This window comes from Pteropus medius, unplaced genomic scaffold, assembly GCF_902729225.1.
Source record: "Pteropus medius unplaced genomic scaffold, Ma_sr-lr_union100, whole genome shotgun sequence".
NCBI lineage: Eukaryota > Metazoa > Chordata > Mammalia > Chiroptera > Pteropodidae > Pteropus > Pteropus medius.
Genome location: NW_024340849.1, coordinates 34705693 through 34723836, shown reverse-complemented (window position 1 = coordinate 34723836; position 18144 = coordinate 34705693).

Here is an 18144-nt window from a genome sequence, read left to right as displayed (position 1 = left end):
GGTGGGGATGCAAAACCATGAAAGACCCACACAACCGAAAATATTCAATTACACTCTTTATCTGTGGTTTGCAAAAAGGAATTTCCTGGGTGTGTTGACTACCCTGGGATTTGCTAAGCCTTCTGCCAGGAGCAATGTGAACTTACTTCTAATTTACCTTCTTGGATGAATAATGGAAACTTCTACTTCATTCTCTCAGTCCTAGAGGAACTAAGCAAATCATTCTAGCAAGTTCTCAGCAGAGGGTATAACTAAGAGGGGTTATAACAATGTGAAATTTCAGAAACACAATACCGAGACTCATAATGGGTAGATAGTACATGATTTAAAAAACAAACGAACAAAAAAAACCAATTCACTTATTTGTAAATGGGAATTTTACTATTGCTCTCATAAAAACGAGAGGAGAATCTAATAAGACTATAGGTATCCAGCATGAAGTAAATGCCCCTCTGCCTTTCTGACATATCCAATCCAGTGGAAATATCCAGAGATTCTGCATTCTAGGAAGTAAACATTCAAATGCTTCTCATTTTAATAGATCCCATGACAGGGGAGCCAGAGGCAACCACAGCATTCCATTTGCAAAATTTTCTGTTCTTAGTGCCTGTCATTCCTGCTCAAGAGACTCATCACTTTTCTCTTCCAATCCCTGCTATCGAATTTGCTCTCATACATTTCCTTGGTCAATACTTAAATCAGAATCAGGAAATTTAAAAGCAGAAACAAATTTAACAATATAATTAAAGTTATCTCTCTCCCTTGGGCATTTGATTCCTAATGTGAATCCAAAAGTGACATTCTTATCAACAGAATTTTGGTATTACCTATTAGAGTGATAACAAATGTATGGTTTTATGCTTAGAAGGAATGGGGGTAAGGGAAGAGAGGAGCCTTGAAATCTTTATGTTCTCTCTTACTGTTTTTATCTTACCTGACTTATCAGTATTTCCACAATTTTGAACATTGCCCTTTTCCTGAAACTCACTCTTTTCTAAGTTTTCATGACAACAATGCTCTAGTCTTTCCATGCCTCTCTGGATGCCCTTATTCCAACTAACCACTAAACATTGTGGTGTTTTAAAACTCTGTCCTAGATCTTCTCTTTTCGCTCTTAGTTCTTTCCCAAGAAATAACATCCGCACATGCTTCTGTAATCTTGTATATGCAAGTAAGTATAAATTTATACCCAGAACTCAGATCTCTCCTCTGACCTCCAGCTGCACATATCCAACTGCCCACCTCCTGTCTCTGCTTGGATGTCTTAAAAACCACAACCCCAAATTGCCCATTTGTACTCAAAACTTTCCTTGTTTTAGTCGGTGTTCTCCAGAGAAACACAAGCAATAGAATATATAGAGAGACATATAGAAAGAGATTTATTATAGATATAGAAGCTGAGGGTCTCCACAATCTCTTGTCTGCAAGCTGGAGGCCCAGGAAAATGAGTGGTATAGTTGCAGTTCAACCAAAAGGTCTGAGAGCCAGGAGTGCCAGTGCCCCAGGGCAAAAAAAAATGGGTGTCCCAGCTCAAGCAGAGAGAGCAAATTTGCACTTCTTCCACCTTTTGTTCTCTTCAGGCTTTCAATGGGTTAGACAATGCCCATTTCCATTGGCGAGGGTGATCTTCTTTACTCATTCTACCAATTCAAATGCGACTCTCTGTCAGAATCACCCTCACAGGCACACGAGCACACTCAGAAACATTTACCAGCTACCTGGACATTCCTTAGCCCGGTCAAGCTGACACAAAGAATTAACCATCACATTACCCCCAAAATCTGCTGGTTTTACTGTCGGAGATGTCCCTACTATCTACAGAAAGAGCATTCACAACACCTGACCTCATTACCTTCACTCTGCATATCCTAAATGTAACCAAGTCCTATAGATATTTTTATTCCAACTATCTCTTTGATTTCTCCCATGTTACTATCTTTAACGTCACAATTTTGGACTACAGCAATCAATAGCTTTCTATCCAGTCTCATTGTAACCATTCTTGTCTCCCTCCAATCCATTCTTCATGATAAAACCAAAGCGATGTGCTAAAAGGCAAGTGTGATCTTGTCATTCCCTACTTAAAACACTTCATTGTCTTCTCATTTGCTCTTAGAATAAAGACAATAATCCTGAACAAACCTACCTTCAAAGCCAAGAATTCTCTGCTCCTGTCTATTGCCCTGCCTTCATCTTGACTTGCTCTAGTCACACTCACTATTCTGTTTCTAAACAACCCTTTGCTCATTCCCACCACAGAACCTTTGTTTATGCCTCTCTCCTCTGTCTAGTAAAACTTTATCATCTCCTTACCCCCTACACTTACTCTATTAGTTTCCTAGAGCTGCCATAACAAATCCCCACATACTTCGTGGCTTAAAATAAAGGAAACTTATTATCCCACAGTTATGGAGGCCAGAAGTCCAAAATCATGGTAATTGGAAGGCCATGTCCCCTCTGAAGTCTCTAGGAGAGAATTCTTCTTTGCCTCTTCTAGCTTCTTGTGGCTCCAAACATTCCTTGGGATTCTTTGTCTTATAGTTGCATAACTCCAGTCTCTGCCTTAATCTTCACATGGCCTTTCTCCTCTTTTTTTCTATGTTTCTATTTTCTGTGCCTTCTTTTCTTTTTTAAAAAGTTAATTTTCATTGATTTTGGGGTCCATCTGGTTAATCTAGGGTATTCTCATTTCAAGATCCTTAACATAATTATATCTGCAAACATTCTTTCCCCCAATAAGATCACGTTCACAGGTACTTAGACATATCTTTTGGGGGTCACAATTCAACCCATTATAGCTACCTTAAACTCTACTCATCTTTCAGATCTCAGTTCAAGACTCATTTCCTCAGAGTAACCATTCCATCCCTAAATAAGTTCTCATAGTAACACATACCTCTCCTATGTGGTCTGTTAGCCAAGTTCTATAGCTGCAAAGCCACACTTCTTCCTCCATTAATCCCACATCGGTACACAGAACCATGTACACAGAAGACACAAATTCACTGAAATGGATATTATCAGGTAGCTAAGCCCAGTCCCTACAGAATCAAGGAAAGTTTAGTATCTACCCACTCTATCCCCGCCTCACACACAACTCTAAATCTGGAGTGATAACCTTACCTGGGGGCTTGGGTACATGTGGGGTGAAAGTGACTAGTGTCCATGGAGTGTATGTATGCCCATGCCAGGACTGATGCCCACCCAGATTAGTAAAACATTAACCTGAATCCCAGGTAGCCGCAAAAGTTGTTCTGTTTCTATAATAATATTCTAACCTAAACTGATTTTACTTGATCAAGGGGTACCTTTTTCTAATATTCCCAAAAGCATGGTATAAGTAGGCTGTCAGTGGCACCAGCCAAATACATCCACTTCTCTTCATCACAGCCACCACAACCTCGATCCAGGTGTCATCAGTCTTTGCATAAATTGTTGCACCATCCACCTGTCTCTCTGTTTCCATGCTTGCCTCTTTACAATCATTACTTCTATCATTTGTAATGATTTTTTCTTTTCCAAATCAGGTCACTGAAAACTCATGTCATTCTTTTGCTTAAAACACTTCAGTGGCTTTCCACTAGACTTAGATTATCTAAGTGCTTTACTACTAGCCCTTATATTGTATGACTTCTACTTCCCCTCACACCACCCCAGCATTAATGCAACTTCTATCTATTTCTAAAACAACTAAGTTTTCTCCCATTTTAGGGACTCTCCAGGCACCGTTTTCTTTGTCTGGAATAATGCTTCCTTGGGATCTTGTGTATCTAGCTTCTTATTATTTAGGTATCTCCTATCCTATCTAAAATAAGTCTCCCCAAATTGCTATCATATCATCTTATTTTATTTTCTTCAAAGCATTTGTATTAGTTCAGGCTGCTACAACAAAATACCAGAGACTGGGTGGCTTATAAACGACAAACATTTATTTCTCACAGTTCTGGAGCCTGAGAAGTCCAAGATGTTGATGCCGGCAGATTCAGTGAGAACTGCTTCATCATAGATGGTCATCCTCCCACTGTAACCTCACATGATGGAAGAGAGCAAGTGAGCTTTCTGGGGAGTCTTTCATAAGGGTGCTAATTTCATTCATGAGGGTCCCACTTTTATGACCTAGGCAATTCCCATGTAATATTATCATGCTGGGCACTAGATTTCAACTACAAATTTTGAAGGGACGCAGATATTCAGTCCATAGCAGCAATTATCACTATCTGAATTTATCTTTCCTCTTTATTATTTATTTGCTATATGCCCTCAGGAAAACATAAGCTTCATGTGATAGAGTTGGTCCACAATAAATATTTAATGAATAAACAAATGTTTGGCACCACTAACTCTGCTGTAGACATATCTTATAAACTTAGACAAACAGTATGCCTGCAGCCAGATTTGAGCTATATAACATGTTCATCTACCTCTTTTCCAAAGAGTTCTCTTTCTGTTTTTCCCTTCCCCTTTACCCAGCAGTGAAAGATTCTCTCTGAGAACTCAAATGGTTTAGAGTACTGGGTTCTGGTCTCCACTCCATTCTGTGACACTCCTGGGGCTATTTACTGTTGTTAATCTTAATAACATTTGCAAGGCCCAGAGCAATGAGATAACTTCCCCCTTCCCCTGTGACAAAGGCATAAAAGAAATTCACCCTATTAATCTTTCTCTACTAGAAAAAATTCTTCTATAGCCTACTTTTCTTCCAATTCCTTAATTCTCAACCCACCTACAGATTTAACCTCACGCCTCTTTCCAATGCAGAAAAGTTTGTCTTACTCATCTTTGTATACCCAGGTATACCATAGAAATGAGCATATAATAGGTATTCCATGATATTTATTGAAAAAAAAACTGAATGTTTAAAAAATTATTGGACTACAAGAGAGACTAGAAAGTAAAGCAAGTCCCTCCTCTAAGCAGGAAAAATAACTCTTAGAGACTTACTGAACCAAAATATATATTTATATATGTATATAACTAGTTAGAAAAAGCCCTCCACAAGATCAAAATCATCTCCCAAAGGATATAATAAATGTGTCCATATTTGTGTCACTTCAAACTATAATGAGAAATCTAAAACATGTAATTATAAAGTCCTGTAAAAATAAAAATCTATATTCCAGGGAAAATTTCTTAGCTCTTGACTTGAATCCAAGATGGACTAGCATTCACTGCATGTTAATCTCCTTAAATCTCAGTTTCCACAGCTGATAGCACTTACCTTTCTTCAAGGCTGTCGGGGAGCTAATGAGCTTGTGTCTGCAATGCACATGAAGACCTTTACTTGAAAGGTGTTACTGAATGCCAAGAAATTCATCCTGGCATTTGTTTCAATTGGAAAATTCCTTCAATTGTTATAGAAAAAAAATCCAGGTTTTGACCCTTCATAAATTTTAAAATCAAAAGATCTTTTAGCTTTAAAATGTAAATCTAATTGTAGATAAAGGTTATGGAAAATTCTGTAGCTCTGTAAGGCCAAGGGCTCTGGTAATGGCAAACTTTAAACACAGACATATATTCTCTTCAAATACTGTGAAAAAGTGAATCACTGTTTATTCTCTGCAATGGTTTGCAGGCAAAGAAACACAGCACAGCATAATCATCACCGGCCATTCTACAGAATCCATGAAAGACACTTCAAGAAACATTCAGTCTAATATTCCAAAGCAGATGCACTTGATTAATTCTGTCGTTTATATGCTACACTGATCTACTGATAGGAACCAATCTTATCTTTAAAAGAATATTATTGTGAGGAAGTTTTTCCAAGTCTTCTCAGACTTCATATTAGAAAAAAAAAAAAAAGTCATTCTATCCTCTCCTTCTGAGTCTATTCTCTGAAAAGAACAAAGCCATAACCATTTAAGCATATGCACAGAGAGAATATAGCTTTGTTTTATTCAAGATAAAAAAGCTTTTTGTTAAATTAGATTCTTTTCTGTTTGTATTATATAAAAGAAGATACAAAAATGATTTTTAAATTTTTTTTGCAAAGAATATACTTTTAAAAAAAAGGAGTATACTTGCCAAAATTTTTATTAATGATAAAAGGCAGTAGTGAGATAATGGGAAATGCCAAAATGAAGACCTAAAATCAAAATACTCAGATTCTATCTCTGCCATACCCCAAACATGTGATTTTGTTCATTACAAGTTCCTCACTTTTCTCATCTAAGAGTATATTTGAACTAGTCATTTAAAAAGGTTATTACGAAGGTTAAATAAGATACTACATTTGAAAGCTTTACAAAAATATAATTAATAATATTTTTTAAAAAATTTGAGGTTTTATTAATACTGCTAACATCTAGCTCACATTGTTAAATAATTATTATCATCAGTCAGAAAATTTTATTCAATTTCTACTTTCAAAAGAAACATTTTAACTACAATCACTCTTACCTTTTGTGTTGTTCAGTATTTTAGTTCTATCTTATTTTTAACCCCAGACTTGATATCATTGTTGTTTTACTCAGTCAAATGATTTGGTCAAGATTTCATTGTATATCTCTGACCTTCCCTCATAAATCTTTTTTCCTCTGCCTCATAGACTGCCTCTAGAGCAGTGGCTCTGTAATCGGAGAGGCATCAAATCACCTACAAAATTTGATACAACACAACTTACAACTCACACAAAGTTTCTGATTTGTAAATTGAAGGTGGGGCCTGAACATTTGCATTTCTCAAATATTCCCAGATGCTGCTGTTGCTGCTGGTGACTATACTTTGAGAATAACTAGAAGATCCTTGGATGAGAGTTGGTCATAAACTCTGTTTTTGCTTGTCTGAAAAAAGATTTAATTTAATCCTCTTGAAAGATAGTTTATTTTTATTTTTTTTCGTTTTATAATCACCTTTTATTAAATTAAGTTTATTGGGGTAACATTGGTTAATACAATTATATAGTTTTCAGGTGTACATTATCATTTCACATCTGTATATTCTATTGTGTGTTTACCACCAAAGTCCAGTTTCCTTCAGCTATCATATATTTGATCCCCTTTACCCACTTTATCCCCTCTATCCTCCTATATTTGACCCCTTTTAACCGTCTACCTCTCCCCTCCTCCCCCACCCCCTACCCTCTGGTAACCACTAGTCTATAGTCCATGTCCATGAGTCTCTGTTTGTTTATCTTTTTCATTTGTTGCTTTTAGGTTTATATCTCACATATAAGTAATATCATGTGATTTTCAACTTTTTCTGTCTGGCTTATTTTGCTTAGCATGATTATCTCAAGTTCCATCCATGTTGTCACAAATGGCAGTATTTCATCTCTTTTTATGGCTGAATAATATTCGATCGTATATATGTACCACAGCTTCTTTAGTATATCATCTATCGTAGGACACTTTGGTTGCTTCCATGTCCTGGCCACTGTGATTAATGCTGCTATGAACATCGGTGTGCAAATATCTTTTTGGATATGACTTTTCAAGTCTTTGGGGTAAATACCCAGCAGTGGGATTGCTTGATCATATGGTAGATCAATTCTTAGTTTTTTGAGGAACCTCCATACTGTTTTCCATAGTGGCTGTACCAATTTGCAGTCCCACCAGCAGTGTATGAGGATTCCTTTTTCTCCGTATCCTCTACAACATTTATTACTTGTATTGTTGATTATAGCTATTCTAACAGGTGTGAGATGGTATCTCATTGTGGTTTTGACTTGCATTTCCCTAATAGCTAGCAATGTTGAGCATATTTTCATATAATTGTTGGCCATTTGTATGTCCTCTAGGGAGAAGTGTCTGTTCAAGTCCTCTGTCCATTTTTTGATTGGATCGTTTGTCTTTTTGTTGTTATTGAGTCACATGAGTTCTTTATATATTTTGGATATTACGCCCTTATCGGAGGTGTTGCTTGCAAACATATTTTCCCATTTGGATGGTTTCTTTTGCTGAGCAGAAGCTTTTTAGTTTAATGTAGTCCCATTCATTTATTTTAGCTTTTACTTCCCTTGCTTTCGAGGTCAAATTCATAAAATCCTCTTTAAGTCCAAGGTCTTTGAGTTTAGTTTCGATATTTTCTTCTATGCATTTCATTGTTTCAGGTCTTATATTCAGATCCTTAATCCATTTTGAGTTAATTTTGGTGTGTGGTGATAGACAACAGTCTTGTTTCATTCTTTTGCAGGTGGCTTTCTAGTTTTTCCAGCACCATTTATTGAAGAGGCTTTCCTTTCTCCACTGTATGTTTTTGGCTTTTTTGTTGAAAATTATTTGCACATATAAATTTGGGTTTACTTCTGGGCTCTTGATTCTGTTCCACTGGTCTATGTGACTGTTTTCCTGCCAATACCATGCCATTTTGATTACTATCTCCTTGTAATATACTTTGAAGTCAGGCAGAGTGATGCCTCCAGACTTTTTCTTTTTTCTCAGGATGGCTTTGGCAATTCGGAGTCTTTTGTGCTTCCATACAAATCTGATGATTTTTTGTGCTATTTCTTTTTTAGAAAGCCAATGGGATTTTGATGGAGAGTGCATTAAATCTGTATAATGCTTTAGGTAATATGGTCAATATGTTGATTTTTCCAATCCAAGAACATGAGATATCTTTCCATTTCTTTGCATATTCTTCGATTTCTTTTAATAGGGTCTTGTAATTTTTATTATATAGATCCTTCACATATTTTGTTAGATTTATTCCTAGGTATTTTATTCTTTTTTGTCGTGATTGCAAAAGGAATTATTTTTTCCACTTCTTTTTTTGACACTTCATTATTAGAGTATAGGAACTTATGGATTTCTGAACACTGATTTTGTATCCAGACACTTTACTGTATTCGCTTATTGTTTCTAGTAGTATTCTTGTGGAATCTTTAGGGTTTTCTATATAGAGAATCATGTCATCCACAAATAGTGACAGTTTGACTTCTTCATTTCTTATTTGAATGCATTTTATATTTTTCTCTTGCCTGATGCACTTGCTAGGACCTCCAATGTTATGTTGACTAACAGAGGCAATAGTGGACAGCCTTGCCTTATTCCTGATCTTAGAGGGAAAGTTTTTAGTTTTTCACCATTAAGTATAATATTGGCTGAGGGTTTGTCACACATGGCCTTTATTATGTTAAGGTACTTTCTTTCTATACTAATTTTGTTAAGTGTTTTGATCATAAATGGATACTGTATCTTGTTCAAGGCCTTTTTCTGCATCTATTGGTATGATCATATGATTCTTATTATTTAATTTGTTTATGTGGTGTATCGCATTAATCAATTTGTGTATGTTGAACCATCCCTGTGCCCCTGGGATGAAGCTCACTTGATCGTGGTATATAATCTTTTAATATGTTGCTGTATTTGGTTTGCTAGTATTTTATTTAGGATTTTTTCATCTGTGTTCATGAGAGATATTGGTCTGTAGTTTTCTTCTTTTGTGTTATCTTTACCGGGTTTTGGTATCAGAGTAATATTGGCCTCATAAAATGAGGTAGGAAGCATTGCCTCCTCTTTGATTATTTGGCAGAGTTTGAGGAAAATAGGTATTAAATCTCTGAATGTTTGGTAGAATTCACTGGTAAAGCCATCTGGTCCTGGACTGTTACTTTTTGGTAAGTTTTTGATGATTGTTTCAATCCATACTGCTGATTGGTCTATTTAAATTTTCCAATTCTTGATTCAGTCTAGGAAGGTTGTATTTTTCTAAGTACTGGTCCATTTCTTCTAGATTATTAAATTTGGTGTTATATACTCTTTCAGAGTATTCTTGTATGATCCTTTGTATTCTGTGATATCAGTCATAATTTCTTCTCTTTCAATCCTGATTTTGTTTATTTGTGTCCTTTCTCTTTTTTCTTTAGTGAGTCTAGAAAGGGGTTTGTCAATTTTACTAACATTCTCAAAGAACTAGGTCTTTGTTGCATTTATTTTTTCTGTTTGTTTTCAATTTCATTTATTTCTGCTCTAATTTTGATGATTTCTTTCCTTCTGCTGCCTTCAGGCTTCATTTGTTCTTCTTTTTTTGTTTTTTTAAGATGAAGTGTTAGGTTGTTTATTTGGGCTCATTCTTGTTTTTGGAGATAGGCCGGTAATGATATGAAATTTCCTCTTATGATCTCTTTTGCCATGTCCCAAAAGTTTTGATATGTTGTACTATCATTATCATTCGTTTTTATGTATCTTTTCATCTCTCTTTTATTTCTTCTCTGACCTAGTTATTCTTCAGTAGCATGTTGTTTAATCTCCATGTATTTGTGATTCTTCCTGATTTCTTTCTGCAGTTGATCTCTAGTTTCAAAGTATTATGATCAGAGAATATGGTTGGTATGATTTCAACCCTCTTATATTTGTCGAGGCTATCTCTATGTCCCAGTATATGGTCGATCCTTGAGAATATTCCATGTGCCCTAGAGAAGAATGTATAAGCAGCTGTTTTGGGATGGAAGTCTCTGTAAATGTCAATTATGTCCAGTTGGTCTAATGTATCATTTAAAGATGTTATTTCCTTATTGATTTATTGTTTGGATGATCTGTCTATATCCGACAGTGGGATAATTACGTCCTCTACTATGGTAGTGTTTTTGTCTGTTTCTCCCTTTAGTTCTGTTAGTAATTGCTTTACATATTTGGGGGCTCCCTGATTGGGAGCATAGTATTAATAATTGTTATGTCTTCTACGTGCATGATTCCCTTTATCATTATGAAGTGTCTCTCAGTACCTTTCTTTGCCTTTTTTATTTCGAAGTCTATTTCATCTGATATTAGTACCACTATTCCTACTTTTCTCTGAATGCCATTTGCTTGAAATATCATTTTCCACCCTTTCACTTTGAATCTATATTTGTCTTTGGAGCAGAGATGTGTCTCCAGGAGGCAGCATAAGGTTGGGTTTTGTTTTTTGATCTGTTCTGCAAATCTGTGCCTTTTTATTGGTGAGTTCAGTTCATTTACATTTAGAGTGATTATTGAAATACGAGGTGTTCTTATAGCCATTTTATTTTTTGCTTTCTGGTAGCTCGGTGTTTCCATTGCTTCCTTGTCCTTGTGTTTCTGTTTTCTTTATTTTGTTTGGCTTTTGTGGGTTTTCCTTCTGGTTCTTCTTGTTTTATGTTATATACTTCAGTTCTGAATCTTTGGTGTGTGGTTACTATTACGAATATGTAAAGGATAGTTATACATATACAGTCGTCCATTTTTTTTTGTGCATGTCTTATCTCTATTCCCCTTTGCGAATTTGGATCTTTGAATCCTCCTCTTTTTGGTCATCATTATCTCAATTTGCCCCTATGTATGCTGAACGTGCTGAACGTTCATTACTATCTTGCTATAGCTATTCTCTCCTTATTATTTAAGCTTATAATGCCCTGTTCTTAGTAAGGATTGCACTCCTCTGCTTCTATTTGCCTGATAGTCACTTTACTCCTAATTATGGGTTTTTTTTTGTTTTTTTTTGTCATTTTGTTTTAGGTGAGCTGACCCCTTTCAGTATTTCCTGTGGTGTAGGCCTCATAGTGCAGAATTCCCTCAATTTTTGTATGTCTGGAAGGGTCTTAATTTCTCCTTCACATCTAAAGGAGAGCTTAGCAGGATACATTATTCTAGGCTGATAATTCCTTTTATTTAATAGTTCGAATATTTGATTCCATTCCTTTTCTAGCTCGTAAGGTTTGAGCTGAGAAGTCTAAGGATAATCTAATAGGTTTTCCTTTATAAGTAACCATTTTCTTCTCCCTTGCTTCCCTGAGAATTCTGTCTTTGTCACTGACTTTTGATACTTTTAAAGGTCTTGGTGAAGGCCTTTTTGGGTTGAGATAATTGAGTGTTCCATTGACTGCTTGAATTCCAAGCTCCAGCTCATTCCTTAGATTTGCGAAATTCTCAACTATTTGTCTGAAAATGCTTTCTAGTCCTTATTCCTTTTCCTTGCCTTCTATAATGTCTATTATTCTTATGTTTCTTCTCCTGATGGTATCAGCTAGTTCTTTTGAGTCCCATCTCAGACCCACAGAAACAGAATCTTCATTTTAACAAGCTCCTTAGGTGATTGCCATGTACATTGAAGGTTGAGAAGCATGTCTCTGATTCACTAAGTCTCTTTCTTCAGGTGTGTCTAATATGCTGCTTAACTCATTTATTAATATTAGCATTATAATAATTATATTATTTAATTTGTAAATTTCTTTTGGTTCTTTTTCAAACTTCCTTGATTGTATTTATAGTCTCTTTTCATTTTGTCCTGTTTTTCACTCCCTTTTAATTTTTTAAATTCTATATTTTCTGCAAAATTATTCTAGCATCTAAAATCCTTGGGGACCAATATGGCTCATTTCCTTGTGTTTTCAATGACTTTGGACAGCAAATTTTTATTTGACTGATATGATTCTGTGGATTTGGAGGACATCGAGTTGATAGATTGCTCTTCCAGTATGAATTTGAGTTCTGCCAAGTGCCCTCAGGCATGACAATTGAAATACAATTGAAATTACTTTCTTGTCTTGAGATTTTTATATCATCAAAAGAGGCTTTTTTAATCTCCATACTTGTACGAGAAGCTCATGCCTGATTGTAAATCCTCTGGGACAGAAAAACATCTCTGTCATTTCCCTCTGCCAAGAGGCAAATTTTTTCTAACCAACTCCTCACCGAGCATGTGGCCCTATGAGGGTTCTGGCTTTGTGCAATGTCTCAGTGCTATCTCCCTACCTTGCAAAAATCCAAAACCTTATCTCTTGGCCTTACCAGCTGCCAATGCTAATAGCTTTAAGTTAAAGACAGATGCTCAGGCATCTGTAGCTTTGCTTGCCACCCTGGTCTTTGCTCATTCAGCTTTTGTCCTGGGATTTACCTCAATTTCTCCTGAGCTCAGTTTTAGGGTGGGGAAGAGGAGAGAAAAAGAGAGAGGAAAGCAAGAGGAGAAGAATGAGAAAGGAAGATAAATAAAAGGAGTGGGAAGGAGGAGGAAGGAGAGGGAGAAAAAGAAGGATGAAAAAAAGGAGAAAGATATATTCATTCAGCATCAACTATTTTGTAGCAGATAGAAATTTCTATTTTTACCATACTGACAAAAACTCTGCAAGAGCCCTACATTATATTGAATTTATTTCTATTGTTAGACCACATACTCTTTCACCTTTGGGCCTCATGTCTGCTTAGAACAGTCTGATATTATTTAACTTCCTCCAGTTTCTCTTTACCTGGTTTGTAAATGCCTTCAGGAATACATAAGAAAGTACCAAAAGAACAATAATTTAATTAACTTACTTGACAGGAAGTCTGGAGATAAATGATCTAGCAGGCCAGTGATGTCAGGGCATGTGGCCTTCCCCCTGGCCACTGGGTGACTGGAGTAGCTCCAGTCACAAGACCTCGAGCCAATGCCCCAGGCAAGAAAGACAAGCAGAGGCAAACCCTTTCTCCAACTCTTTATTGGCCTCACCAGCAGATTTCCCTTTCTATCTTATCAGCTAGAACATTCTCATCATGTATCTCTAGCTTCGAAAAAATGATAATGTGGCCCAAAGAACATAGGTGACCATGAATGACTTACACTCATCATGCACAGCCTTACTTTCCTTGATTTCAATGCATCACTATTCACTACCTGAGGGGAAAAAAAATGGGATTTGCTGACAAACGTATATTGTTGAATGGGAAACTTCTCACCCGGAAGCTCATTTAGGTCTCTGCTAAATTGCTGTTATCCCAAAATATGTCAGGTCTCCTGTTACACATTCTCTTCATAACACTAAATTAGGTTCTTCTGGAACTTGCTTATGGGATCTTATTCTTACTCTATTGTAACACTCTTCACACTTGATGTTATTCTTGTGATGTCTGCCTTCCCTGCTGTATTGTAAACTCTAAGAGGCAAAGGTCAGGGATTTTTTTTTGTTCAATACTTAATCCACATAATAAATATCAAACATATATTAATTGAAAATAAAGAACAACAATAAAAGCAAAATATAACAGGTCTGTATCCATACTTTTATTCTCAAACTCTCCTCTGAGAATCAGACCCACATGCACAATAATCTACTAGATATCTCCATTCAGAGATCTTAATACTGTCCTAAGATAAAAGTATCCAACAGTGGAGAACTATTTAATGATGGGATTAGCTTCTAAAGTAAACATGAAAGCCACAATAAAACATAAACAAAAGTGACCTTAGGAATGCAAAAGGCACAGTGATATTCAGAGACAGTGTCTCTCAAGTAATACCAACACAGCACCTGGGGCTTACTCTGAAACTTTCACATAGCAGGTATCATGAGCAACAATTGTTTAGTGAACATATGAAGTTATAAGTTTGGATGTGGTCAGGTCAGCAGGGCAAACCAGAGAAAAATAATTGTATCGACCAAAAAAAACACTTCCCAAATTCCTCATGCCTTCTAATCATGCTTGTCTAGAAAAAGTTGTCATCAGTTCTAAAATGATTTAAATCCTAATTATGCATTTACTAAGCCCATCCATACAACATGGGTATTTTCTTGTTTTTTTATCTGGACCTAAATGATACATCTCCATTAAACAATTAGAAATGCAAACCACTACAGTGAAACTGCTTTCAGACAAACGAATACCCGGAGATAACCCATCAATTTTAGAGACTTGTATTTAACTGAGAATGTTGCCTTCTATTACTGGAAACCACTTAAGGATTCTCTAAAGTGGTCACTTAAGCAGAGGGCATTTCCTCTTAGAGACAACTCTTTGATTCCTAACTGCTCAAGATTCTCTTGAAAGATTGACCAAACCTCTAGTGTTTTACTGGTTACACCATAGGGTCATAAGAAATACAGCAATATATTTTTGACCTGACCCTGGAAGCAGGAACATCGTGAATACCACATTATATTTTTTCAAAATAACTAATTTAACCTGATTTTTTTCTATCATGATTCATGATATTCTCTTATTCAATGGATTTATGTACCAGCACTATTCTAGGCACTGGGCCTAGAGATATAAAAAGTATATTACTCTCTAATGGGAAAGAAAGGAAATAACTTTATAGATTATAATAGATTTTAAGATATATGCACATACGAATGTGCTGGCCAAAAGGACAGGCAAGTACAGCACATCAGCAGCATAAAAAAGGAATTTTTATTTCTTTCCCTGATTCTATATTGATCTTAAGTCATTTCTTCTATTAAATGTCTATCCCGAATCACAACTAAGAGATGAATGAGTAACATTTTCAGGCCCACCTTGTAAGAATGTTGTGGTTCTTTGTACATTGAACAAAGATGTGATATCTAGAGAAGCCATTCACATCATGGACGATCCTGACATGGACAGGTAAGGGAGCTGAGTCCCAACCATACGCAGAGGTGTCTCAAGTCACTTCTTTCCTGTGCTTCTGCTTGAGAAGCTTATTCTTTTTTACCCAGGTAGACTCATAACTGATATGATTGCTTCACCTGGGGGTAAGCTCATTCCATAGTCAGCTCTTCATGCATGTTTCTTATTGCTGCTGGTTTTAGAGACTGTCCTGGGAGCATGTGAGTGGGCAAGCATATAGACACATGTGTGTGTCCAGCTATCATTGTCTGTGGGGCTCAGGAAATTCTTCCCAGTGTAGAGCTATTCGGGTTATGCTAACTTTGTTTTTTTAACCTCTTGAACCAAGCAACTTCTTGTAATTCTCAAACAGGTACTAGGAGCAGCCATCATCCCATTTTACTTTCACCAAAAAAGAAAAAAGAAGAAAAAAAAAAAACAAGAAAACACATATCTTTCCTATTTCTTTCCATATGCTTCCAGACAGAAGAGGATGACAAGATGACAAAGAATCCTGGCATCTAACTAGCGCAGCATTTTGTGCTGTATGCATGTCAAACTCCTTTGATCTGCAGCTGCAGTTGCTATTTCTAGAGCTTGGCATTGCACTGAGGAATTCCTGGTCAGCCCAGAACTTTCACTCTTGGGAAGCTCTGTCCTCCCTGATTGCAGCCTGCCAGCCTAGCCTAGCAGTTTCTGTGGCTTCTCAGCTGCCCACAACTGCGTTTGAAGCTGGGCTGCCTTGTGCCTTCCCAGCGTTCATCTGTCCTTCCTGCTTGCTGCAAGCAACTTTCTTACAACTCACTAAAAAGCAAGTAGCAGCAGCAACTCTTGATCTTTCTTGCTTTCTATCCCTCTCAGAGTGAGTGAAACTGGCAGAGGTAAAAGTGAATTTTGTTTTACAAGCACCCTTATGGAATATACAATTTTAGTCTCCCAAGTGACCTCTCTTGATCAATAAAATTCTTAAAACACCAACAAAGGAAACAACAGTGTGTAATTTTATTAATCCCTCAACAGCACATAATAAAAGATCAGGAACAGATGACCTTTGTCACCTGGAACGAGAATAATTTTCATGGCTCAGATGAGTACTTCATCCTGATTCTGAATGGATCCTCCATGATTAGCAATCTCAAATCACATAAATTGCACAGCCTTGGGAAATGGGAGAAAGGAGAATAATATTACCCCTGACCTGGATTTGGAAGACTTTAAACCACCTTGCTTCTCTGATTTCAGGATGGCTACTGCAGCATGAGTCCTACTGCAAGAGCAAAACTATTTGAAAAACTATCCTTTTAAGGTACAATTGATTTAGCCATAAATAAATCCTGGAGGGAACGTTCTGCTCTTTGCCAGGATGGCCAGTGCGCACGATGTGCATGTTATTTCACACAGCGATATTTGATAGGCCCCAGCATTGGCTGGAAAATGTAATTTGCTCAGTGAAGCATGCCCATCCCTTCCCCCTGATTACTCCCTGCTCCTTTTACAAATGCACTAGCCCCTTGACACTCAGTATCCATCAGGGCATATCTTACTTTGATAGCAAATATTTATCAGATCGGTGATTATTTTTATTATAAAGAACATACACAGGCCAAACAGCCATGTTGGTTCAATTATAGAAATTATAGCTTCCCCCTAGGTAATTCCTAAGTAATTATAAGGCTTCCAAGGCTCATTGAGACTTTTCTAGATACCAATGATGCATTACTCTTTTTCATGAACCATTTTTCTTGATATTTCTACTATGAGAGAAGGTTAATCTATATCAGTAAGGTTTCAGATGAAAGGACATTTGTGCTCATCAGTGTTATCACTCTGCTGAGTCTGGTTTTCATCAAGAGCTTTAAAATGAACAGCCTCTGGGTTTTCTATAAACACCGAAATGCACTAACGTAAAATATCTCTGAGTGGGTCGGAGGTAGAAGCGAGTTTCCATTTTCGTCTGTCTGCCCCTGTTCTTTCAATTACTGCTCCTACCTCAAGTTCTACTTCTTAAGGTTTGTGTCCCATAGGCAAAGGAAATAGCTATTCTTATCTCCACAGGAGTGGAGTACATTTTGGTTCCTTCAAAGAGATAACAAGTGCAAATGATTATAATTTCTCTAGATTCAAATTTTATATTTGCTATATATTTAAGTGAATGATGAACACAATTCTTTATTGTTCAATCAGAGAAAGGGGTATCTCTACAAAGCCCTAGAAAAATGTGAATAATAAACAATGGTCTATGAGGAGCATCTGTTTTTGAAAAGGAGAGAGATAATAAGATATAAACTGTGAGATAAATTGCCCCCATATAATCCCCAGAAATTCAATGCATCAAAGCAGACAATTTCTGTTACTAACTCTGCTAAGGAATATTGTTAGAAGCTTGAGAGGCAAATGAAAGGGATTGTTTTTGAGGAAGTGTGGTATGGAAAGGATCTGATCTAAATCTCTAGATATAAGCTCTACTATCTGCTCTCCTCAGAGCTTTAAGTATCACTTTCAGCAAGTCCTTCTATTCTGTAATAATTTCTTTAACTGTTAAAAAGTATTCATTTGCTAGGGCTGCTATAACAAGAACCACAAACTGATTGATTTAGCATGAATATATCGTCTCACTTTCTGGAAGCTAGAAGTGTAAAGTCATGATGTCAATAAGGCTGGTTCCTTCAGTGAGCTATGAGGGTAGGCTCCATTCTAGGCCTTTCTCTTTGGCTTGTGGATGGCTGTCTTCTCCCTGAGTCTTCAAGTCATCTTCTCTTTGTGTGTGTGTCTGCCTCAGTACCCAAATCTCCTCTTTTTACAAGGACACCAGTCATATTGGATTAATGCCCATCCAAATGACCTCATTTTAACTAATTACATCTGTGATGACTCTATTTTCAAATAAAGCCACATTCTAAAGTACTAG